This window comes from Maylandia zebra, linkage group LG20 (assembly GCF_041146795.1).
Source record: "Maylandia zebra isolate NMK-2024a linkage group LG20, Mzebra_GT3a, whole genome shotgun sequence".
Lineage (NCBI taxonomy): Eukaryota > Metazoa > Chordata > Actinopteri > Cichliformes > Cichlidae > Maylandia > Maylandia zebra.
In genome coordinates this window covers 34,271,888-34,289,356 of record NC_135186.1, presented here as the reverse complement: position 1 = coordinate 34,289,356, position 17,469 = coordinate 34,271,888, and the positions used below count along the sequence as shown (strand labels likewise).

Here is a 17,469-nt window from a genome sequence, read left to right as displayed (position 1 = left end):
AATGTAGGCAGCTCCACAAACCTACTCTAATGAGGTTATTACAGAAAGACCTTCAGCTAAATGTTTATATGAAACGACCCATGCAATTCAATTTTTTTACAAGGTGCGATTAAAAAGTTCCAGGGATAGTTGCATAAAATTCAAAAAGCCAAGGCTGATTAAAATTTAGCCACTCACGATTCAAGGTCATCTTCGTTCCAGAGCCAACATCCTGTCCTGACCGCTCAGTTCAACAATTCACCACAGACCTCACACTTAAATGGACCTGAGCTAGATGTTGTGTGGAGGCTCATCAATGCTGATGAGAGCTGTGTCTGCAGCTACAACCGAGAAGTTTTCAGATCCACAGTTTCTACACCCAAAGGTGAGGAGTCAAGCATCTTTTATTTTGAAATTCGCGCTCTAGCGCACCATCAGTGATGAGACTGACGACTTTACATTAAGTACAAACAAGCACTGAGATGCTATCTTAACGCCTGCACCTCTCAGTTCCTGTGACTTCAGTCACCTCTGGCCCAGTGGTGAAGATCCATCAAGGACCAAAAAAGTGATGTTTTAAGCTCAATCATGTAGCTGTTTTGATTACAGCTCGTTCATTAGTACAGATCAGTAGAGAAGGTGTCTGTCTCCCGAATCCTTAGCCTGTTCCCCAGAAGAGGGGCGTGAAAGCTGAAGGCTCTGCCTCCCATTCATCTTTTAAATATCCTGCAAACCCTCAGTCTCAGAGCGAAGTGTATAAAACATATTGTCTGCAATAGACTGCGACCAGTCAGAGCTGTACCCCACCTTTAGCCCTGTGACAGCTGGGATATACTCCAGCTCCACCTTAACTGGATAAGCAGAAGACAATAGATGGCCACAGTCATCTCAATAAAGCTTCATCACGTAAGGTAAGGACCCTAAAACATTAGAGAGAGAAGCCCAGCGAGCAGCATGTGGTGAGCGTAGGGGAGAAAACCTCCAGCATAACCCGGCTCACGAAGCAGCAGCCATCTGCTGCGACTGACTGGAGGGAGGGAAAAGAGGATCACAGAGAAACAACTCACAAACTACCTGAACTAACTCACAACCTCTTTGGATGTGGTAATGGAGCCGGAGAAGTTAATGATGTAAAGAAGGTAATGGGAATGTAAAGAAGGAGTTAAGGAAGGAAATGAGGATGTGAATAAAGTAGCAAGGAGGTAAAAAAAAAAGGCAGTGAGGAGCTACAAATAGTAGCAAAGAATTAAAGAAGGTAATGATGAGGTAAAGAAGGTTGTGAGGAGACATATTAGGCAGCACAGAGTTAGAGAGGTAAGAAATAAAGAGGTAAGAAATGTACCGAGGATTTAAAGAAGGCAGTGAGAAGGCAAATAGGTTAGTGAGGTGTTAAATAAGACAGAAAGGAATTAAAGAATAGAGTGAGGATGTAAATAAAGTGACAAGAAAGTGAATAAGGTAGCGAGGAGAGAAGGAAAGGATGAGATAAAGAAGGCAGCGAGGTGCAAAAGAAGGTTGCAAGAAGGTAAATAAAGAGAGAGTTAAAGCAGAGGAAGCACAGAGCTGTGGTGAATGGATCTGGAGGCTGAGCCGTGTTTGTCAGGATGTGCGGTGACACTCGTCGCAGCGTGAGCTCGACATGTGCCGCTATTAACACATCATTAACACATGCTCGCTCGCCCCTACTCCAGTCCCCTCTCTCCCTTTCACTTCCTGGCTGCCACCTCTTTCACTTTAGTCGTACAAAATAAAAGCCTTTCCCAACACTCGGTGGTTTGACTCGAGCGTGTGTGGCGTACCTTTACAAATCAACGCTGTGAGCTGCTGCGCGTTCAGCTGCCATCTCCAACTATCTCAGCAGCCGTGTTGGTGTCTCTTTCTCCTCTTAGCTCCTTGGTTTTCCTCTTTAATCCTCTTCTACTTGTGTCCCTCGCTCGTTTTCACTTCCGTGGCCTCTTTTGCTGATAAGCCTGGTCAGGGTTCACAGCGTGATGTAAGTCAGAGTGTGTTTAGGGAGTGGACTCATTGCTCGCGTTATGTACATGTGTTTACAGGAATGTGTGCGTCCTTCTAAAGAAAGCGTCGGTGAGGCAAGCAAACAGTTTTGTGACCTTCAATGAGGGGTAATAAACACTCGAGACAACCCTCACTGATCGTTTATTCACGCTAAAGCCTGAGAGAAGCTCAAGTTTTCCACAGCTCACTATAACAGGCTTACACACACACGTCAGTCAAAACACAACGCCATATAAAGTAGTCATATCGCAGCTGGATATTTACTGTACTTTTACTACACATTTATTGTAGGACACTTGGGATGTATGCAAGCGAGCATTTGATATCAGTTTACTCATAGTCAGATTTTTGTCAGGTAGTTATTTTAGGTACAAAAACAAAATGTTTTGTTTGAGTTTTCTTCAGAGAATAATTCATAAGTAGGAGATTATTCCTGGGTTGGAATGCTGAAGGTAAATCAGGGTAAGACACACCCTTAGTTAGTTACAAATCCCACACAGCAAATTCAAAAGTGTTAAATGTTTTGGTGTTAATAGTCTTCTTGCAAAAGTAGAGTTAATTTTACTCTAAGCAGAGTCACATTCTTTTAATGTAACTCTGAGGTGTAAAATGATAGTAGTTAAAATCGAGTGTTAAAAATGAGTGTTTCTATGTCAAATCTGGAGGTGTTACAATGGAAACATTAACTCTTGACCTCTTAACTCTGAACTCCTAGAGGGGCTATGACACCAACAGAGTAAATTCACAGACTCCGCCCCCAGCACCATAGGCTCCAATCGAAGCTGAAGTGAAGCCGTTTCAGAACATTTTGCTCTACATGTTTGAGTTGTTTGCCATGCTTGGTAAGTCATTTTTTCAAAGATTGTTTCAATTATTTCTATTAGCTTTTACTTCTGTGGCTCTTTGGAGTTGAGACAAAGCTGTGTGAAAGGCATTAGCCATGTTGCTCGGTGATAGCATAATATTCTGTTTTAGCTAGCTGAAAGGTATTGTTTGCGGGCAAATTTTCAGCCTTGAAAAAAAGCTTGCATGTGAATTTTCAGTCAAACTTTTGGTCAAATACACCTAAAACAATGTCTAGAATGTGAAATGTTGGTATAATGGTGCTACTTGAAGCCTGAAAACGATCGCCCATAAAATAAAATAAAAAACGAGCAAACAGCAGTAGCAGACGTCCTGACTGGGTTCTACGTTAGCATTTAGATCCCTCCAGAGTTTTGTGCACACGGTTTAGGTAAAAATGAAAAAGGTTGAGGTTTTACATTTAGTTCAGTATTACCTGTTGCCTGTGTCTTTGTCTTTTGGGAAAATACTTTACACAAGTCATGGCTCAAAGAGGATTCCTTTTTTTTTTTTTTACTGTGCTGCAATTGTTTACTGGATTATTTGTGCCATTAATTAGTGTCAACTAATTTTTATTCAATCTCCGCACACGATATGCTTGTGAAGATGGAATATGGGGGAGAGCAGAAGTGCGTTGAAGTTCCACAAAGGGATGAATGAAGGACATGCATATTGTATTGAAGAAATAAGTGATGAGAATGCTGTTATTTGCATTTACCATGTCAGACCTTTTGATAAACAAAATTCTAATGAAAGTGAGAACATGTATACTGTTACATCTTTCAGAAAATGTTTTGAAATTGTGGTGCACAGTTCAGAATAAATGTTTTTCAAAAACCATTGCATCTTTTTAGCAAATGTTTATTTCCAAAAGAAATTTCTAGAAGTTCAGAACAGTAAAATTCCCGCTTTTTAGAATGAATTAGAAGATAACTCTTACGTAGTTAAACTAAAATACTCTTTGAGAGTTAATATATAAACTCTTAACACCAAGTGTTAAATTATCAACTCCAGACAGATTTGGTGTTTAACACTAAATCAGAGTTAACGTACCAACTCTCCAAAAAGAGTTAAATTAACACTCTCTGGTGTGGACGCATATAGACACTTTAATAGTGTTGAAATCAAATCTGACAGTGTTAATTTGGACATGCTGGATTTGCTGTGCACATAAATGTCATATTTTTTCTTACATCTGTATGCTGATTTCTTGTAACAGCATCTTTCTGTTGTCAGTAATTAAAATATTTTTGATCCTATTTCTAATGTCTCTTATAGAATCTCTTCTCTCTGTCCTTGACCCAAGCATTGCAAATTATGGGTGGGTGGGTCATCTTATTTGGTTTATCTACTTTTTGGCTCTGTGAGCGAACTCGTCGGGCCAGGACTCTGCAGTCTATTTACAGTGGACTCTCTTTCAAGGATGAGGATGTAACATCCTGGACAGGGAGGAACGCTGGTTTGAACACGGAGTCAAAGAGGAGATTTATGTGAAAAGGGAAAGACCATCTCTGAATCGAGGAGGGGGCCTAAGGGTACATCTGTCACCATCTTACAATGCTGTGATTGCAGTCATTCCCCAACTCTCTGTGAATGGTTTTCATGGCCATTGATCAGTGGCGTTTGATCAATGGCCATGACAATTTGCATATTAATGATGAAGGAACTGACCTCTCAGCCCTTTGTTCCTGTAGGCTGGTTTCAGTCATTATGCAAATGTACTGTTTATAAGATTGGAGAAACCTGAGTGACGAAACGTTTCTCCCACTGAAAACGCTTCGTCCAGATGAACAGAATCAACTTTTTGGGATTTGATTGTAATTATTTGTTTACTACAAAACAATATCAATGAATTAACAAAGAGAAAGCGCATTCTGTCACGTCCCTTGGTTTCAGAGCCAGGGTTTTGAGTTTTGGGGCTCTGGGGTTTCTTTAGTTTGGTACTTTTGGTTTTCTTTGGATTAAGGTTATGTGTCTGCATTGTTGGAATTTAGTGTTGTGTTATTTCTTAGTGTTTGCGTGTCATGTTTATTGCCTGATACCTTATATAAGTGCTGTATGCTATAATTTCATGCCTTCTGTTCTGGAGATCCTTGTGTTTATTTAGTAAATTCCCCTTTGTGTTCTTCTATTCTTGACTTTTGTCTTTGTATTTCTGTCTCCCTTGTGTTCTTCGTTCAGCTGTGTCTTGCTTTATTTTGGTAATTGTTGCCATCTGTGTCTTCTGTTCTGATTACTTCCCCCTGCCTCATTTTGTTTATAACCTTATAACCTTACTCCTCAATATCTTCTGTGTTCAGTATTGTATCAGTTCAATGCAATTTTATCTATATAGCACCAAATCATAGCAACGGCTACCTCACGGTCCTAAAATAAAAATACAGGGAAAAGAAAATCGTCTGCATTAGCCATGTGTTCCCACCTCAGTATTCCAGGTGTCCAAGCCTACATAGAGCTTTCTGGTTCTGTATATTTTCATATTTGTATTTAAAAATATAAGATCCGTTTCAGCTTGATTCCTGCCTCCAGTGTGCTGCATGACTCTAAATGTAGAAAAACCACCAATATTCTGGTTGGACAACTGGACAAACTCTGTATGTCTGCTGTCATGCTGGCTGTATCTATACCTGTCATGTACTGTGTGTGGCAGGCAGCAATGGTGGACCCAAAGTGCAGACTAAACTCAGATGTATTGCTACACAGTAGAAAAATAGACTTAAACTGGAACTATTAACAAGGCTGAAACAGGCAGCACACACAACATGGAACCAGGGAGATCGCAACACAGACCAAGGAAAACACAGAGGGAGCAATCAGGGAATGGGAGACAGGAGGGAAACACAGCTGGGACAAATCAGAGCTAATGAGACAAAGTGGACAGGGACTATCAAAATAAGACAGGACTGAACAGACTGAACTCAAGACACGCAAGCTTAACACTCGAGACTGGAGGAATGAAACCGAGACGAGAGTCACAAAACACAAGACACGGCTAGAGGGAGGTAAACATAATTACTGACAGCAAACAACCTAACATAAACCACTCAGAGAACCTAAACTTAGAATATACCTTTAACCCTTCAGACAAAGAAAACTAGAACATAATGAAATAAACAAACTCAAAGAACCAAAGACACAAAACACCGGGTCGACGACCCAGGCACCCTAACAATGATTCTATTAAAAGTCAGCAAAAACATGACAATCAACACAAAGCACCATCCTATAAACATGAAATGAAAGCATCAGATGTGTGTGCTCTTCCTGTGTCACGCTGCCTAAAGGAGAAGAAGTTTTAAACTGGAAGTTTTTTCCACTTTATAGCAAAATAATCACAGATATTTGATTTTGTCTTCTTTTTCTCAACGGTCAAGTGTAGGTGTTGTGAGAAGGAGAGTGGGTGGCATTGGAATTGGCAATCAGCAATGAAACTAACTAATAAGCAGTCATGAATTATTAATCAGTTTGATTATTAATTTTATTGCATTTGTTCCTTCAAGTCAGTTTAATATCATGTTGATAACTGAAGCATGGTCAGAGTCATATGCAGCTGTGTAGGCTTCCTATGCTTAAAGCGGCTCGTGTGTCGAAAAGCCCGCTGTCTCCGTGCGAGCTGAACGAGGATGTGTGGAGGTTGGTGGTGAAGGAACTCATTTGAGAGAACAAATTACTAATTTGATCCTTAATTCCTTCTGCTGTCCTCTGCCTGCAGTTTCGGAGTGTGATGTTCTGTGTGAGTGGATTAATATTCAGCAGGTCATATGTATGTCAGTCACTCACTGAGATCCTTGAAGTGCAGGGATGTGAGGATGCTCGCTTCGCTGTGGCCTCGTTTCCTTTTCTTTGTGTCTAACTGTATGTAACCCATTTTCATCCTGTCTGTGTGTGCATGTGTGTGTGTGTGTGCGTGCATGCGTGCGTGCGTGCGTGTAGATGCTGACTGACATTTCAGTGTCTCTAATGAGGCTGGAGATCTTCTGGCTCTGCACTTTAAAACTAGCCATGACAGTGAAAAACAGTCCTAATATTCAAACAGGAGAAGAAATGTCTCGGGAAAAAAATCACCTCCAGTTAAAAATGTGTCAGCTCAAATAGATCCACAGCATTTGTGCAAAACAGGAAATATCTGCACACTCTTTGGCTCCAAAAATAATTGAATTCATTCAATACTGTTCTTACAAAGCCATGTTTGAATTCAGCAGGACCTTCTTCAGAGAAAAGAAAGATTCTTTTGCAGGAGCACTCAGCAGTTCAACTCTCTCATCTGTCGCCAACAGGTAGAAGGAGAAAGAGACAGCACTGTTTTTCATTATCAAACTCTGAAAGTGCTTCTTTAGTTACAAACAATAGCATAGAGTTTTGTTTTTTTTTTTTTTTAAAAAAGCCTCCTCCTTAGCTAAAGTTATTAAGTTAGCTAAAGTTATTAAGTTAGCTAAAGAGTTGGGATGCTGTGTAAGACATAAATAAAGCTAAAACACAAAGGTTTGGGCACCGTTTTGCATGTTTCCCTACTGTAGGGGTCTCTGCAAGCATACAGAGGGGGTACTCTGAGAGGGGACAAGATGACAACTTTGGAATTCTACTAGAAACAGTCGATCATATTTGTTTGTCAAAGCTGAATCCAGGGCAAAGTACGCTAAATTAGCGTTTTTAGCTAACAGCTACAATAAGCATAAAAGTTACCTTACGGCTATCATTTGTTAACATGACACATGTTCTTATACATGTAATACATTTATTACCAACCTGAGAGTTTATCCGCTGGTCATTCGACATGACGAATGACTTCTGAAGTCTTAATTCAGCTCAAGACGCCGTAGATTCCCATCAGTAACACTTTCGGTCCGCTAGTAAAACGTAGTTCTATTAATCTGCGCTTGAACCGGAACCGGATGTAAGTTCCAAAAAACTGAATTTTGGAACTGAAATTGAATTGTAGAACTGAAACTGAATGGTGAGAAGTGAAACTGAAATTATTCGAGAGCTGAATTTTTAAAGGATAAAATGCAGTTTCAAAGCAAATCAATTCATTTTCAAAATATAAAATACAATTTCAATTTAGTGATGATCATTTTCAAACCATAAATTCAATTTCAAATTAGACTAATTCAAATTCAGTTTTCAAAAGCATTTATTCAAGTTACAATTCAGATTCAATCTGAGCAATTCAAATTCAAATTTAACTTATTCAAATTCAGTTTCTGATGGCACAGATTTCTGCCCATACTCGTGGCCCCAAAATTGGAACATCCCTGTGAATTTATGCATAATTACACTTGTATGAACAAAAATGTACGATAGCCTGCAGATCTCACAGATTCCCAGCAGTAAGCAGCTGTTTACAGGCTGTGAAATCTAAATTTTCCTGTGCCGGAAACAAAAACAAACCCTTAGTGACACTGAAGCTGTTCTAAAAAGCTTTACAAACCTTTATTAAAGTGACCTTTTGACCTGTGTTAGCTGGAACAGGCCCCAAGATCTCCGTAACACAGATATGGCCGCGCAGGCCTAGAGACCAGTTGGCAACGTCCCAAACAACCATTCAGTGAATGGTTGTTATGTGAAATTAGGCACACCTCTTTGTAGTGCTGCACCAAAACACTTCTTATGATTGTTTTGGCTGCTGGCAGATTTCCAGCATCACCCACAGTCTGCATGGAAAATGTCTGACTTGTCTGAAAACCACTTGGTAACTACTTGCTGATTGGTTGTGAAACTGTGAAGTGTGCCGCAAACCAGAAATGGAGAAACTTACGGTAAGTTTAACAAGTAAAAGTTGCAACTTTTAAAATGTTTCGGTAACGCACTACCAGGTGAACATTCACCCTTTCTAGTTTGTGCTGCACTTTTTCAGGTTTCACTTTCACTTGGTGAGTTGTTGGCATTGACAGGGAGTCACAGCAGGCTCAAGGCCTGTGAGACTGAGGCCTCAGAAGTTACATAAATGGATCCAGCCCTCTAAAGCAGGGAACTCCAGGCCTCGAGGGCTGGTGTCATGAAGGTTTTAGATCTCACCCTGGGCCAACACACCTGAATCAAATGATGAGTTCATTACCAGGCCTCTGGAGAACTTCAAGACATGCTGAGGAGGTCATTTAGCCATTTATATGAGCTGTTGGACCAAGAACACATCTGAAACCTGCAGGACACCAGAACATGAGGCCTGGAGTTCCCCACCCCTGCTCTAAGGCCCAGTGGCTGAACTCCGAGGGTTTCCCAGAAATTCCATTTTAACCTCCTAAGACCTGAACTCTTTCATGGCATGCATTTTTTATTTTTCTTTGCTATATGGGCTGATTGGGACCTGATGAATGTAAAAACAAAGAATTACCAGATTTTTATTTTTACCTAATTTTTGTTTCTGAGAAAAATGAGATCAACATATGAGGACATTCATTTTAAATTTTGATAGAACAGTGGCAGTATAATGTCCTCGTAAGTCGATATCAGGCCCTTGTAGAGTAAAATTAGGTATTTTGGTCAAGACAACCCAAAATATGATGTTCACATATGTGGACGCCAGGTCGTAGGAGGTTAATGCCCCTCATGTCCTGAAAAACTAGCAGTAATGGCTATGAATAGCCATTAACCTGAAAAATAAGGAAAAAGAGCAGACGTTTTTGGTGCAACCTCATCCACCTCCAAGAGGCATGGAGAACAATGTTAGTGTTTCACTATCTTAATTGTGGCCCTCATCAGAGACACCAACAAACGCTGCTGGTTTCTCAAAAAAATCGAACCGTTCCAGCTCCGTGTTCAGACTTGGAGACTAGATGCTCCTTGACATGAAATAACTTCATGGTGGGCTTTGAAGCATTTCTTATAGGAAATCAGGGTGAGATTTCTCCTGGCATCACTTTTGAGAGCTAAAGGTGCAGTGAGTACTGGCAACTGTACTCTGTTGTCCAGACTTTTCCCTCCCATTTCAAAACAGGCAACAGTGGGACCATTTATGCCAAAACAAGATAATTATACATGTTTTAAGTTCTCTACAGATAAGGTAAAATACAAGGTGGGAGATATCGACCCAAGTTGGTGTGCTGTCACGCACACAGGAAGAACCACCAATAATGTAAGTGACCCAAGTACATTGATTGGAACATGGGCAAGAAGTGGGTTGTATTATTATTGTGGGCAGAGCACTCTTTTGGTTCAGGTTCCTCTGGGAAGCATAGGGACATGTGCGATGGTGCGGCTGGGAGCTCCACTCATACTCATTGGAAATCAGGTAAAAGCCATACCACAATCTAACACACGCACTTTAGCTGCCAGACGTAAGAGACACATTTTGGCAAAAAGAGGGACCCGGGAGACGCATGTTTACAACCCTATATTCAACTCACCCACCTGGATTGACTCCATAGGGGTGCCCAGGGGAGTTCCAAATGAGTATAAACTAGCAGACCAAGTTGCTTCAGGATTTGAAAGTATATTCCTATGGGTAACTCCAAACAAGAATGTTGATCGTATAAATTATGTTCACTATAATTTGCTGTGACTCTCTAACCTAACCAGAGACGGCATGGAGGGGTTTGCGGAACAGCTGGGTCCGACCTCGCTGATGGGAGTGCAAAATCGAATGGCCCTTGACATGTTGTTGGCGGAGAAAGGGGGCGTCTGTGCTATGTTCGGAGACATGTGCTGCACCTTTATCCCCAATAATACTGCCCCAGATGGCTCAGTAACCCGAGCTCTGGAGGGTCTGAAAACTCTGTCTAGAACCATGCATGAGCACTCAGGTATCAAAAACCCGCTGGAGAGCTGGATGGTATCCATGTTTGGACGGTGGAAAGGTTTGGCTATGTCAGCAATGTTTTCATTCGCTACACTTTTAGGGATACTGCTCACCTGTGGTTGTTGTATCATTCCCTGTGTCAAAGGATTGTTGGTAAAGATAATGGCTAGGGCTGCGGACCCTGGACGGGTGGATTCAATCTACTTGATGAACTTGGAAGCCAGAATGTGGGCCGAGGAGTGATACAACCCGAGGTGTGGTGACATTCCTTTTTGGAATGTCAAAAGAGGGAATGTGGAGATACAGAAATTCTTTTATTGCTGCCATATAATCTGCATAATTATAATTGCATTGATAACATTCTTTACAGCATTATTTCATCTAATAATATTTCTCACAGTATTGATATTGCATTAAAGTTGTTTATTGAAGATGTTCATTTGAGGATCCTTCCACTATGTTAACAGAAGTATTTCATACACATTGCATATCTGCGCTTATTTCGAGTTGATGTTCGGTTCATTAAGGGTCTTAAGCTTCACTGGCGTGACTGTCCAGGTGATACATGCTGAGGGAAACTAGAACATAGAAGGATAACTGCAATGCATGCTTACAATACATATAACACATATAATCTAGGAATGTGTCAGGCCTGCGGCCTTAACTCATTTGGTGTCTCACTATATTTTAGTCTACTTGGCAACAGATGACCAGAGTCAATAATTAGCCCCAGAGACCCTGAGGGCTTGAAGTTTATTACCTTGTATGGAAGGTGTTATAGAAAAGAGAAGTTCTATGTCTGTTTATAGGCATTAAAGATGTACCATTAACTGTGACTAATGTCTGGAACCTATTTTAATCTGTAATTGACGCCATGGGGGGGCGTGTACCCCACTGCTTTATAAGTGTCCACAACATGTATTTTTGTCAGAAGACATAGGCTGATGTTTTCTCCTGTGTGTTAATAAACTCATCGTTTGATTGCACTTCTCTGGGGCCTCCGTGGTTTGTCTCACTGCTCTACATTGATTGATTTCGCAACACTGTGTAGGCTTCCTGTGAGTTTCACAGCGTTTTCTTCTTCTTCTTTTTGCGTCGCCTTCTCCGGCGCAGTGATGTGTCTCAGTGGGGACGACTTATCAGCAACAGACGACTCCGCTTGAGATGAAAGCCGTTTTCTCAGGTCTCTCCACTCTCATCTCAAACACATCATTCATAACTCAGAATCTTTCACTCCACTGGGAGTTGTAGTCTTTAACATCAAAGCTCTGTAGTTCTTCTAGGAAACGGGTTGGAGTTATAGAAGCACTGAATGAGACTCTTCTTCAAAGTGCAGAGCGAGCAGTTAGTCAGCAGACTCAGAGTTAAAGTCGCTGGGCTGCTGGAGCAAGCTCTGCTCGTATTTCCCTCCTCTCGCTGGTGTTTTTATGTAGCCTGACTAAATAAATCCACATTCTGCTCCCAGATTTGGGGAGAATTAGAAAACAGCTGTTATTACTGTCATTTTATATCAGCCTGTGAGCTTCAGATAAGTTAATCATCTCATTATCTCAGCTGTTTTCTGATAATCGGAATCAACCAGACAAAAAAAACGTTGTTCTCACAACAAATAGGGAAAATTATCCCATTATCCCACAATAACAGGATGAAATGAAGTTCTAAAATTATTGCAGCTGCTTTTTTTCAATGCAAATTCAAAATCCCAAACCATAATTAACATTATTGTTCCCTTCTTATCTCATTTAAACTTGCAATAATAATGGCATTAAATTGTATCGGTTCACTAATTAACCCTTTAGTTCTTAGTGTCACCTGGTGTTTTCACATAAGTTCATCAGGGAAAAAAACAGTTTTCTAAAGATACAATTTCCTCATAACAAAGCTAAAGATCCTAAACCCCACCTTTGCTCACGAGTGCTGAATGGTGACCAAAAGAATGAGACTGCAGTTAAAAGCATTGGAAATGAGCATCCTTCCTCATATGGGGAGTAAGTCACAGCAGGATACCTACTGGGCGTGAGGTGTTTGAGGAATGTCCAACTGGGCGGAGAGAACAAGCGGTGGACTCGGGACACGCTGGAGAGATTATACCTCTCGGCTGGCTTGGATTTGCCTCGGAGTCCCGCCAGTAGAGCTGGACATGTTGCAAAGGGATGGGGAGGTCTGGGCTGCTGTCCCCAAATAAAAAGTAAAAAATGGATGGATAGATGGATGTTCAGCAGTCTGTAAGCTGTAAAGCACCATCCATCCATCCTTTTATCCATTTTGTTAACAGTTTATCCAACTCAGAGTCACAGGGTAGACTAACATGTCTAATAGAAAGAGACCCTGCCACCTTCACCCACACCCACGACTAATTTACAATTACCAGTTGACCTAAACAAGTTATTTGGACCATGAGAGAAAACTCAGAAACGTCACACAGGCACAAACTCTGGTTTGACCTCAGTAGGACTCAAGCTTTTCTTATTGCATCACGTGTTGGAGAACAAAAGCTCTGCTATGCAGTGTTTCTGATAATGGCCACTTCTCAAATATAGGGAGAGAAAATAAAATCCACTTTCTGTTCATGAGCTGTGTCTGTGTAACCATGGTAACATGCAAGCACATCAGCTTCACCAGCAGCTCTCTGCTGTGCTTATGTCAGTCCTAAAGGGGACCGATTCTGCTGCTTTCCAGCTTTGTGTTTTTAGTCCAGGGCTCTTCTCGAGTTGTTCTGCATGATTCACAGTTCAAATTCTCATTCATCTTAAACTGGACCCTTTCAGTTCACCCGATGTCCCAAACAGCTGTTTAAGCTCCCGCCCCTTTAATGGTACCAACTGTAAATAAAGGGCAGGTGAGGATTGAGGACAGGTGTTGCAGTCAATCTGACCACAAACTGTGGCTAAAACGGCTGCAATGCAGTTCCTGTCACACCCAGCAGAGAGCACAGCATTCAGGAAGAAAAGAGAAAAACAAGCAAGCACCAATTAACCTAACAGCATGTCTGTCTGAGAACATACAAACTCAAAAGCCACCAACTGACCAACAAGTCTGAACCCAGAACCCTTCTGCAGTAAGGACACACAACTGAACCCTACATCCTGTGGCTCTGCATTGGTTAATACAACAAAACATGAAAATAGTATTCAGGCCATCCCGAACAAAGGAAAACCTTTCATTTTGACAGATTTTAAGAAATGCAGTGTTCCTGTTCATGTATGAGAATAGTTTGTAGTGACCTGGGGGCGTTTGGACCTCTAACAAACTGACAGCTACACTGTCTCATCAGATTTCACAGCGTGAATCAGTTAATTAATAGCCGAGAGCAGAACAGTTTCTGTTAAAGCTGCACTGAATGCAAACATTCAGAGCGATGTGTTTCTGCATCCAGCCAGCAGGGAAGAGGTCAGAGGTCGCTGCACGCCGGGGAGCATGAATGTTTGCTAGCTCCCGCGCTGTGACGCTGAGCAGCTCTGACAGCAGCTGTCGCTCTGGATCTGTAGCTACTGATGACATCATGGAAGACAGGACGGCCTTTTGGATGATGTCATAAGAGGGCCATCGCTGTGGAGACAGCCAACGTGAATCTACCTACTCAAACGCCGCCTCTCCAACAGGTTAAAGGAAGTAGCAGCTACTCTCCACAGGATGATGACCATGAATGCTGACTAAGAGCTCTGATCGGGTAACAGCTCCTCATCCTTCCAGAAGCAAAAATTGTAAAATCTAAAACCAGAAGAAGAAACATCCATGAAATCAGCTGATTGTTCGCAGTGATCAGCTGGAGTTGGATCAGATGGGCTGAGTCAGACTGCAGAGACGCTGCTGCTGCTGCTGCTGAAACTCACAGCCACCTCACTGTTTCCAGAAAACACAGCTGATTATTCTGAAACAGAAACCAGCAGAGCTCAGACCTATCAATCAGAACCATCAGCTCAGACTCCAGGAAAAAGGCAGGAGCTGTGCAGAGATTAGACGGATCCCAACACTGAAGTGACAGGGACTCTGGAGAGTGCTGCTCATCTGGCAGACGCTTTGATTCAGAGACGTCTGAAAACGTGTTTGTTTTTCCTCCTTTATTAGTTTCACTGACAAAAAATGTTCAAAGAGCCACAAATACCTGACGACAGCAGCAGTGCAGCATGCACAAATCATCACTAGCAAGGCAACGCTGTTGCATGATAGGTTAAAGACTTCTGGGAGTCATTGCCTGCAAAGGATTCGCTATTTATAATTATGTTCATTTGATCAATTACATTTACGCTCATATAAAAATGTTCACAGCTCCTCAGTGGTCTCAAATTAAAGCTGAGACTCTGAAGTGTGCAGGAATTTCCAGACCTTTACTAACCTGATGTAACATGTTGTCCTTACATTGTCAATCACACTTAATTTTTACTAAAAAAAAAGAATAGTTAGTAGCATGTGCACTTATAGACCTATAGAGGCACGCTGCTGTTAAAACTGATGCACTGGTAATTTGAAGAAGACCCGTTCTGATCACTTACAGTTCTATATTTTTATTCTGAGACTCCACTAGAGTAGCTCAAAAAAACACCCATCCTTATTTATGTTATGCTGACTTTCACAGACTGATCCAAACATAACAGAAGTGCTGGGAGCGCTGCAGATGACCTTAGAGGGAAGGGCAGCCAAATTTAAATCAAGTACGGCTTTTTGCTTTTTACAGGCACGGTAGCTGAAGTTTTTGGCCACACCTCATACTCTGTGCTGAATTATATTCGGCATTGCTGATGGTATTTTAGTGGCATCCAAGTATCTAGCAAAATGTATTCTATCTACATCGTGATATAAATTTCATGAGAATTTAGCTGCTGTGTTCAACACTTGAGTCGAGTAGACTTTAGCCGATTACAGGTCTCTTGGCTGTTAACCTCCCCCGGATGGCTGGGAGCCTTGTTAATGGTGAAAAATCCAGCACCTAAAGGTGGTCTCTAAACAGTGGCAACAACTGCCCAACACTGAAAAACGTGGCAACGAAAGGATGATGGACCAAGTAGCAACCTCCAGGGAAGTGACTGCAGTTCCTCTGATGGCCACTTCAATTAATCCAGTCAGATTCCTACATTAAAGCAATAAAGAGCATTTTAATGCTTTTTAATTAAAACCTAAAATGCTTTTTAATGGTCCAAGAAGAAAAATGGCTCTACAGATACTTTCTCACTCATAATAGCTGTGCTGTTATATTTTTAATGTATTTCAGCCATGTGAATTCTGGTAAGGATTAAAAATAGGAGCATGGCTGCTTTGAGGTTTGCTGACACATGAACCTGTTGATGATGTTCATGATGTTGGCGTGCTTTGGAGCCATTTGAATGTAACTACCTGACAAACAATACCATTGGCGCCATCAGGCATAATCTTGTAGGTACAGATTTTTTAACACTGTTTTGAAAATTCAGTCTTTGCAATAGTTAACAGCAGATCTTGGATCTTAGGATTTTTTTCTTTGGCTAATGTGTTTGATCTGCGCTGTGTCTGAATCATCTCATGCTGTGATCCAAACACATTTGCAGAAGGATAATTGCTGTTAAACTCATTTTCAAGTTAACATTTTGGGTGCTTAATCAGCAGTCTGGAGATGTTGGGTTTTGTTTATTTTTTCTGTAAACAAGCAAACAAGAAGCTGGCAAGTGACTAAAAGCAAACAAAAACATCTTTTAATTATTTTGCTTTTCTGTAAAACAAACAAGTCAGAGTTTGTAACGCAGCGAAGTCTCGGGACGGATTCAGCCAATCGGATACGAAGCCGGGAACATAGAAATCAGATTTGTGAAGAAGACGACAATGACTGACAACAGACTGAGTGGACAGTCACTGATGAACAGCTATCGTGAAACTAAGTGCAGGAATCCTGGTGGGCTACACTTTTATTAGGGCTACATATTGTACAATGAGGTTTTATGAACATGTGACTCATCATGTGACTTTTACTTGGCTGCCATTTTGGACGTGTCCCAATCATAGTGACAATGTAAGATCAAGTGAATAAAGCCCCAGTTACACAAGCTCAGAGACTGGCCAGTGACCATCTGGCAGCCACCTGTCGCTAGGGGAAAATGCGTATTCCCCCAGTCAGCTGGCAGAAACCTCTGTGGTCTTAGTTTGAATAGAAATGATGGACATGTCCACAAACACTGTCCAGCTACTCTGAGCAGTAGTGAGCTGTAAAAAGTGAAACACAAACTGGACACAGAGACCGTTTCCTTCAAGGTAAAAGTTGTGCCTTATGAAACATGTTGGCTGTCGGCTTTTAATTTGAAGGTGAATCCTCGCCATTTCCACTTTGGGTTACACTTTTTCTTACTCCTACTCTGGTACTTGTTAAGTACTTTCAGACAAACATGGAAAAACAACAGGCAACCAAAGCAATCACTAGGAGATTTTTGGCTTCTTTGCAACTTCTTTCACCGAGCAACCTCAAGGAACCACTGCCAACCATTTGGTGAATACCCATTTTTGCTAGCAACCAGTGGTTGTATCCACATCCAATATGGCAAACAACTTTTAAGTAATGTACACATGACATCACATGAGAAATCTCAACGGTTGTTGTGTTACAATGTTGTGTTTAGCTGGCTTATTAATCTGTTGTTTATCCATTAGCAGATAGATGGATGCATCTTGCTAACTGAGCTTTGCTAACATTAGCGGATAACCTCACTACTCTCCACCCTTGTTTCGAGTCGTGGTTCTAAACAGATGATGTTCAAAACCACAGTGTCTGCATTCATGTTGTATACATTCTGAACAAGTATGGCAATAATATTCTCAGCATGCTGTTCTTCAGCTGGAAAGCTAAGCTGCTAACTTTACAGTAGCACTGGTAGGGATGGGTATCGAAACCCGGTTCTTGTTGAAAACCGGTTCCCACTCTTTCAATTCCTTGG

At 41.3% G+C, this 17,469-nt stretch overlaps 1 protein-coding gene across 6 annotated transcripts in view; it reads right to left on the bottom strand.

Moving 5' to 3' along the window:
* The window catches only part of magixa (MAGI family member, X-linked a), a 61,690-nt gene that overhangs the window by 35,363 nt on the left and 8,858 nt on the right, over nucleotides 1-17,469 (bottom strand). The window contains exon 1 of one of the 6 annotated variants that reach the window (XM_014407466.4): nucleotides 1,779-1,946. The exons of the other annotated variants lie outside the window; for them this stretch is intronic. The gene's annotated coding sequence lies outside the window, so the exon portion shown is untranslated. Of the gene's footprint in view, nucleotides 1-1,778; nucleotides 1,947-17,469 lie in introns of those variants that run through there. 6 annotated transcript variants of the gene reach the window in all.